Source organism: Ursus maritimus, unplaced genomic scaffold (assembly GCF_017311325.1).
Source record: "Ursus maritimus isolate PB19 unplaced genomic scaffold, ASM1731132v1 scaffold_6, whole genome shotgun sequence".
Lineage (NCBI taxonomy): Eukaryota > Metazoa > Chordata > Mammalia > Carnivora > Ursidae > Ursus > Ursus maritimus.
The window spans coordinates 59,362,034-59,369,638 of record NW_024426774.1 but is presented as its reverse complement, the minus strand read 5'-3'; the positions used below and the strand labels follow the sequence as shown (position 1 = coordinate 59,369,638).

At 45.4% G+C, this 7,605-nt stretch overlaps 1 long non-coding RNA gene across 1 annotated transcript in view; it reads right to left on the bottom strand.

The window, feature by feature from the left end:
• Window positions 1–5,103: 5,103 nt before the first annotated feature.
• LOC121101037 overlaps window positions 5,104–7,605 on the bottom strand; it is a 206,072-nt gene continuing 203,570 nt past the window's right edge. Inside the window, exon 3 of the long non-coding RNA XR_005832973.1 lies at window positions 5,104–5,462. This is a non-coding gene — a long non-coding RNA (uncharacterized LOC121101037). The remainder of the gene's footprint in view (window positions 5,463–7,605) is intronic.

Genomic DNA, 7,605 nt, shown 5'->3' with positions numbered 1-7,605 from the left:
CATGCAAGTCATTATGAATGGCCTTGTGTCCAGGTAAAGGTTAAGGAGGTCTTTTGTTGTTCTAGTTTAACTTGTCCCTGCCACTGCAGCCTAATCATTCCACATAATAACAGGCCTGATACACAGGCCCGAGTCAAAGTCGCAAGTCAATAAATCCATTCCTTCCTCCCTTTCAGGCCAAGTGTTGAATAGTACTGAGTGTGCAGTGTCACCAGATCCCACAGTCCATCACATCAAGGTCATCTGGTATACAGCACATAAAAAAAACAACTTTCTCTCTTTTCGGGGCCTAGCACATCCGAGAGAAGCATCACCGTCCCACACACAAGGGTGGATGAGGGAGGGGCTGAAAGGCAAAGATCGATCGCCCTGGGTCACCGACTCCTTGAGCCATTAAAACTGAGTCACCGGTCCTAAACACCAGCTACTTGTGCTGCCCTCCTCATTTTAGAAATAAGAAAACTGATGAGGGGAAAGGAAGTGTTCAAGATCATGTGGCCAGTACCTTTTAGGGTGAGGACTGGATGCAGGCCTCCTGACCTTCAGTCCAGTGTTCACAGTCAGCTTTGAAAGGGGAAAACAAGGGGCTGCAAACACAGAAGGACAAGAAATTTCCCCCCTTTCTATAAAGAAACCCTATCCAATCCCACCTCTCGACCCACATGCACACAGACTCCATTCTCCGCCTCGGGTAATGCCCCATCTGTGGTTCAATTGTGTGAAGTCACATTCTGACTTTGTTTCTAGAGGAAACACCCAAAAGCCTCAGTTTCCCGGGCACCTGGGTGGCTCAGGTGGTTAAGCATCTGCCTTCAGCTCAGGTCATGATCCCAGGGTCCTGGGATCGAGCCCCACAAAGGGCTCTGGGCTCAGCAGGGAACCTAGCTTCTCCCTCTCCCTCTACTATTCCCCCTGCTTGTGCTCTCTCGCTCTGTCAAATAAATGAAAGCCAGAAAGAAAGAAAGAAAGAAAGAAAGAAAGAAAGAAAGAAAGAAAGAAAGGGCCTCAGTTTCCTCATCTGTCAAATGTAAATACTAACGGTGTCTAGTTCAGAGGGTGTGGCGAGGATGACACTCAGAAGACGGTCCCGGAGGCCCGGCAAGGCTCTGCCAGCTCCGGCTGCCATCACTGTCCTCACCAGGACAGTGACAGCATTAACCCTCTCTTCCCGCCCGGTGCAGGCAGGCTGTTGGCCGCTCCCGACGAGACAAGGTATGGGTCACCAAATTATCTTTTCACCTCTGGTGTGAAAATAAAACCTGCTGAAAGAGGCTCCTTGAACGTATGCAACCCTGAGTTACAGTTTGTTTACTTTGCTAAGGGACTTCCAACTCTTCCAGGTTCATAAATTCCTTGTGGTGGACGAGGGAAGGACTGTAAATGAACTTGAATAATAGGACTACATTTGTGTATCTTCCAAAGGTTTACATTGCTTCGAAAGGGGGAAAAAAGCCACACTTCTCAGCTGCTGTCTCTATTTCTCCCTTAAGTAGCAGCTGGATTACGTACTGCTGGAGGTGAGCAACTAAACGCACCAAAGACAGACCTGAACCAAATGTCAAGAATTTCTGCCCAATAAACTTGAGACCAACTTTCCACCACACCTGTGAGATGGATCCAATAATGTGGACCTACTACCCCACACCATGCCAAATCCCTGTTTTTCATTTGGCAAGGCTTGGGATTCTCTGGCATAATCACCACCTATTATTGAAAAGACTACGCCAAAGGGGTGCATACATCAGGTGCAGAGAACTGGCTTCCTCTGAAGAATCAAGAATGTGTTGAAAATCTGCCCAACGTGGTAGCGGGCGTGTAGTAGGCATTCTTTACAAACTTCTCATTTCTTCATAAACCTCTTTCTTGTCCATGCTTCACAGTTCTGAAAGCCCAGCCCTAGAGAAAAATGCTTTCAATCGAGGCAAAGGATAACCACTGGGAGTCAGACGTGTAGTAAAAGGAGTCCAAAGGTCTGGCTTCCATGTATCAACCCTGAGCCCGTCTGAATTGAAGAAGATATTTATTCTCATGACATTCTGAGATACTTGCAAGGATGAATGAAACAATGTCCATAAATACTGTCTAGTGTCAAATAACAGAATTCTTTTTGTTTGTTTAGGCTAGAAATTACTGCGTATGAGTTATCACTAGTACCATTATTGGAAACAATGCTATGTTGGCTCAATAACTTAGTAAGGGTTCTTGAGTCCCGGCCCTTCCCTATGTCCATTCTCTCTTATTCTCCTTCCCTTTTAGTTTTTAAAATTGATCTAACCTCAAAAACACACAGGAAAATAAAAATGACTAGCATTTATGGATGATTCTAATTACTTTAAATTTTCAAGAATAAATTCCTACTACTGTAAGAATTTTTTAAAAATCCAAATTGTCATCAAATGGTCTTACCAAGTAATCCCATATATTTTTACACAAACCTGAACATCTCAGACACACATGTGATATACAGAATGTCTCACGTAGGTCAACAGAAGACACAGGGAGAGGAAACAGAAAATGTACATCTTCAAGTGCGGGTCAGAGCAATACTTGGATAACATCCTGCATTTTTCAACCAATAGGACCAGTCCATGCACTGGTAACTGACGTTTCCTCCAAATAAATTGGTTAGAAAAACTTATATTCGCAATTATGACACTCAAACCACCTTGAAAAACATATGAGTTATCCTGGAATCTGAGAGCTCAAGAGGACCCCTCCCCCCAAGAAAGCATATTCGCAAGCCATCTTAGAAAGAGTAGCCAAGGGGCGCCTGGGTGGCACAGCGGTTAAGCGTCTGCCTTCGGCTCAGGGCGTGATCCCGGCATTATGGGATCGAGTCCCACATCGGGCTCCTCCGCTGGGAGCCTGCTTCTTCCTCTCCCACTCCCCCTGCCTATGTTCCCTCTCTCGCTGGCTGTCTCTGTCTCTGTCAAATAAATAAATAATCTTTAAAAAAAAAAAAAAAGAAAGAAAGAAAGAGTAGCCAAGAACAGAGTTGCCCATTCACTTGGCAATACCCAGACAAGAAATTGTCTGCATTCTGATAAACTTTAGCATAAACCTTAGAAATAAGAAGCTTCACTTTTTCCTAATCTGGCTGGCAACCTTCACCTGCACAAGCATTTATCTCCATGTTTTGTTCTGCTTTAGGTCCCACCGTGAAGGGGAGACAGGGTCACTGTGCAGCTAGCACAGACCTATTCCTAAAAAAGTGGTATTCTGAAGATCAAGAGCTTACCTTTCCAAAGAGGAAAGGGACTGTTGTTGTTTTTGTTGTTAAAGTAAAAGCAAAAATCAAGGCAGTACTACTAACAGAGTGATTCCTTTATTCAGGCACTGCGCTATACACTTTGAACGTACCAGCTCATTCAGGACACGGAGATTAACGGCCACGATGTCAGCCTTGAAAGCTAGACTGCCAGGTCTGAATTCCAGCCCTACTGCGCACTAGCTTGGTTATTTTGGAAGAGGTAAACTCTTCGTGACTCAGTTTTCTTAACCTGTAAGATGAGCGTCACCGCAATGTCTACATCATAAAATGGTTATGAGGATTCAAAGAGTTCATACCAGGAAAGGGTTTATAACAACGCAAGGCTCAGAGTAAACACTCAGTATATGGAGGCTGTTACTCATCCTCACACCCTCCCTATGGTGAAGGTGTAGACAAAGGATGGAACGTCAAGAGCATTGATAACCTGCCAGGTCCAGCATTACCTACACCCAGGCAGCTGCTGACTCCTGCGCTAAAACATTCTCTCATGTTTCCATCCCTCTGACCCCTACCTGCCATTGCTTGGCCACCTCCTCAAAACTCAATTCACATGTCTACCCCAGAGAAACTCCCCTGATTCATCTCCATCATGGACTGAAGTGCTTCTGTCCTGGGCAATTCCATAGCATCGATGATGTTCACCGAAGCGTCCCATTCAGTGTCTGTTCCCTCTGCTGGTACACAGGCCCCTTGGCATCAACGGCTCTTGGCATAATGCCTGGCACATGGCAGGCACCTAATAGATCCTCACTGAATGAAGAAAAATGAGGTAAAACATGACAAAACTGAATTTCAGCTCTGACCTATTAGCCCCCTCATACGAAGTTCTTTCCTGCTTGGTTTCTGCTCTGAAGAAAGTTTGCTGCAGCCATATGTGGAAAATGTGAGCAAAGGATTTTCGAGCACAAGTGCTGAAAGAGCTCAGCAGGTAGTGCCCAAGGTGGGCAGAGCGTCAAGAAACATTTCAGAGACAATTCAAGCTAGTCCCTGAAAGGCGTGGGATTAGCACAGGCAGGAGTGTGAGGAAAGGCTTCTACACAGAGAGAGGTGGAAAAACACAAGGCAACATGAGAAGACTGTGTCGAGTTGCAGATCCTAGACCAAGGGGAAGAGAAACCCCTAGATGCCATTCCCCTCCGGTGCTATCCTTCAACGTCCCAAGCAGCATCACCCTAATTACACAGAATCACCAGGGATATTTTCAACCATTTGTTTCATTAGAAAGGGAGATTGGTCCATGAGATAAAATCAGACAGCTCTGGATTTGAACTCTACCTTCAAGTGCTGAATAGCTCAATGGCATTAGACAACCCTATCGGCCTCAGATATGGACACCTATGTAACAGGCATATACCCTTACAAGGTTATTGAGAGGATTAAATAACAGGACGCTGCTGACCCTCAGCAGGCGTTCAACAGATGTTAGCTGTCATTCTCAGCCTTACACCACAACCATACCCAGGCTCTCTGAAAACTACTCGAAAATCCACCTCACAATCACATCCTCTTTATGAATCCATAACCCCCTTCCACATGTCTGTGAACTCTGTTCTAGCAAGACTGTGTATGATTAAGTGTTCTACTTTCCCCCAACAAGTTCTGGTCCTTACCAGACCAGTGGTTCCTCTGATGGAAGGGTAGGTTCTCATTAAACCATGACTGGTCCCTGGGGAAAGGGGGAAAGGGATGCTCCCACCACCCCCTACCAACCCTCATCCCACCATCACCTCCCAAACCAACGGTCAAGAACAGGAAGCAAAATCAATACTGCATCTCCCTCTGTCACTGTTTCACAAGGTGGCTCTGTGTGCATGTATTTTGCACCACTCTCCAGCAAACAAAATGGAGTGGTGTAGTTAATTGAAAAACAGCTCTGCCCTGCCTGCCATAATTGACATTAAGTACTGTTTGGGGTAGGAAATCAGCCATTTCCAATTGATATTAAACGGGAAATCATTTAACATCAATGGATATAAACCAGGCGCAATTGTGCTGAATTAGGGAGAAACACTTTGGCTCATGTTAAAAAATGTTTCTGTGAAGTGGGATTTTTCAGAGTAAGTGAATATTAAGTCAGCTTAATACCTGTATTAGGAAAAAGAAGAAACCACTTCTCAGTCTACCCTCAGGCTTGGAAGAAAGCTGCCAAATTCTCTTTTGGAAGAAGCCGCATTCTGAGGTGGTCTTGTCTCTGAAAAACAAAGTGGAAAGAAGCTATAATCTGGGAGAGCAGATGAAAGGAGGAGGAGAGTCTCCTGCGAGTTTGGCCAACGTTGTCCACTATTACGGAGCAGCTGGAGTCCTGTGAAGGGGCACAAATGGGGAATCCCTTGACCTCCCTCGGAGTTGAGAATGTGGGGACCATGGCCCCTGATACAAGGCAAACAAATAGGGGTACAGATATGCAAAGGAAAAGAGATGCCTCACATCTTCCCTCTCATCCCAATTCCTTTTTATGTCATGAACCAGCCCACTTTGGCAGTCCATGGCTTCTCAAGCCCATGATATGTTGGCACCGATTGTCCTAATTATAGTAGGGCAAATCTTACAATTATGGCTGATATATCTTATCAACTGCAGCTTTAGAAATCTCTCCATTATTCTCCAAAGAGAATAAATACCAAATCCAACTTGTGATCCTCCACTCCTCAGAAGAACAAGGAAGAGAGAGGAAAGACAGGAGAAGAGGGACGGAAGTGCAGAAAACGACTGGAAAGAGATGAGGGCCTTGTGGGCAGGGGGAAGAAGAGTGAACTGTCTGGGGGGAAAAGAGGGAAGAAAGGTCTAAAGACTGCAGTGAGTGCTTCACAGGGTATGTAGAGTCCAGAGCTCCACGTTGTAGATGAAGAAACTAAGGACCAGGGAGGTTCTGTGGAACGCCCCAGCCCACGCAGCTACTTAGCACTAGAGTCAGGCCTAGTGCTCTCCTGATTCACCGTCCATTTTTAGTACCTCATACCGTCTCAAGACAAGACGAAGAACAAGAAAAGAAAGATGAGAGAAGTAGGAAAGATGGTAGGGAAGGGATGGAGGAAAGGTAATCTTAGAAGTACAAGGCTAGTAGGTCAACGTAGAATTTCTATTTTAGGACAAAATTTAAAATATCATATTTCTCTCTGAGTGGACCCCCCAAGTATGGTGGGCAAAGTCCAGGACACAATTTGTCAGCTTTGAGAGCTTCCTGTATGGAATGGTGGCAATTACAGACACAGGCCTCTGAGGGCCTTCATCCCCTCGCCCATGAGATTTTCACAACCAGACCTTTACATCTGCGACATCCGTGTGGCCAAAACCACTAGCCAGGTTTCATCCCACACAGAGCTCTCAACATAAGCTCTAAGGCAATCTCTGAAACCTTATCCCTTTGAGTGAGTTCTGTACAGAAATGAATATTGTTCTCTCTCAGATGAAGAAGCAAAGTGAGTGTTAGTAGAAGTTACGTATCTCACAAGCATACACACTAACAGGAGGCGGCCCAATCGGCATGTCGTGAACAAGGGATGTTAAACTCTCGGAGCGGAGGATGGGAAAGCCTTCCTCCTGGCCTGTCCCTTTTTTTAGGACCCAAAGCTAGCTCTTTTCTGGTACAACAAAATATGGAACAACAGACAGAGGTTGGCTTGCAGAAAAGCCTCATATTGTCTCTTCCCTCAAAGGAGATAGAGGAATCCATGGACACTGCTCTGGCCTCCAGATGCAGTCAGCAATGTCTGTGCTGGGGTAAAGCTGTGAAGAGGACTGAGAAAGCTCTTTCAGGTTTTATTATCCCAGATTTCTCTCCTCAAGTCAAGGCCTTCCCAGAGTTTTTCATAACAAGGTGCAACAAGGCTTTGACTCCTGGCTCCCTTATCAGCCCTCTGCTCACACGGGACGAGCGTGTGGGTGTAACAACTGGCCAGAATATACTTGGCTACACATGATCCTCTGGTTTGGAAGGGGAAGGCCTAGCATGCGGGACTGTGGCTATTTCACCTGTTTTGTCAAACACCCTGCATATGTAAGGTCAAGGCTAATTTGCTCATTCTTCTATTCACTGTCAATCAACAAGCATAGCATTGAACATATATTCTGTTCCAGATACTATTCTGGGCCAGAGCATCCAGAGATGAATAAAACACATTCACTGCTTTCAAAAGGTTTGCCAACATAGAAAATTCATTGAGTCTTACTCTGTACCCAGTAAGACACCTAGAAACAAATGCTCACACTGAGAAAACTGCCTCACTCTGTTCTCTACCCTTATTTCAATTCCTAAAAAGCTGAGCATCTCTCTTGTCACAGGGCCTTCACAGATGCCATTCTCTTTCTGGAGTGGTTTTCCCTGCTGCCTGCCT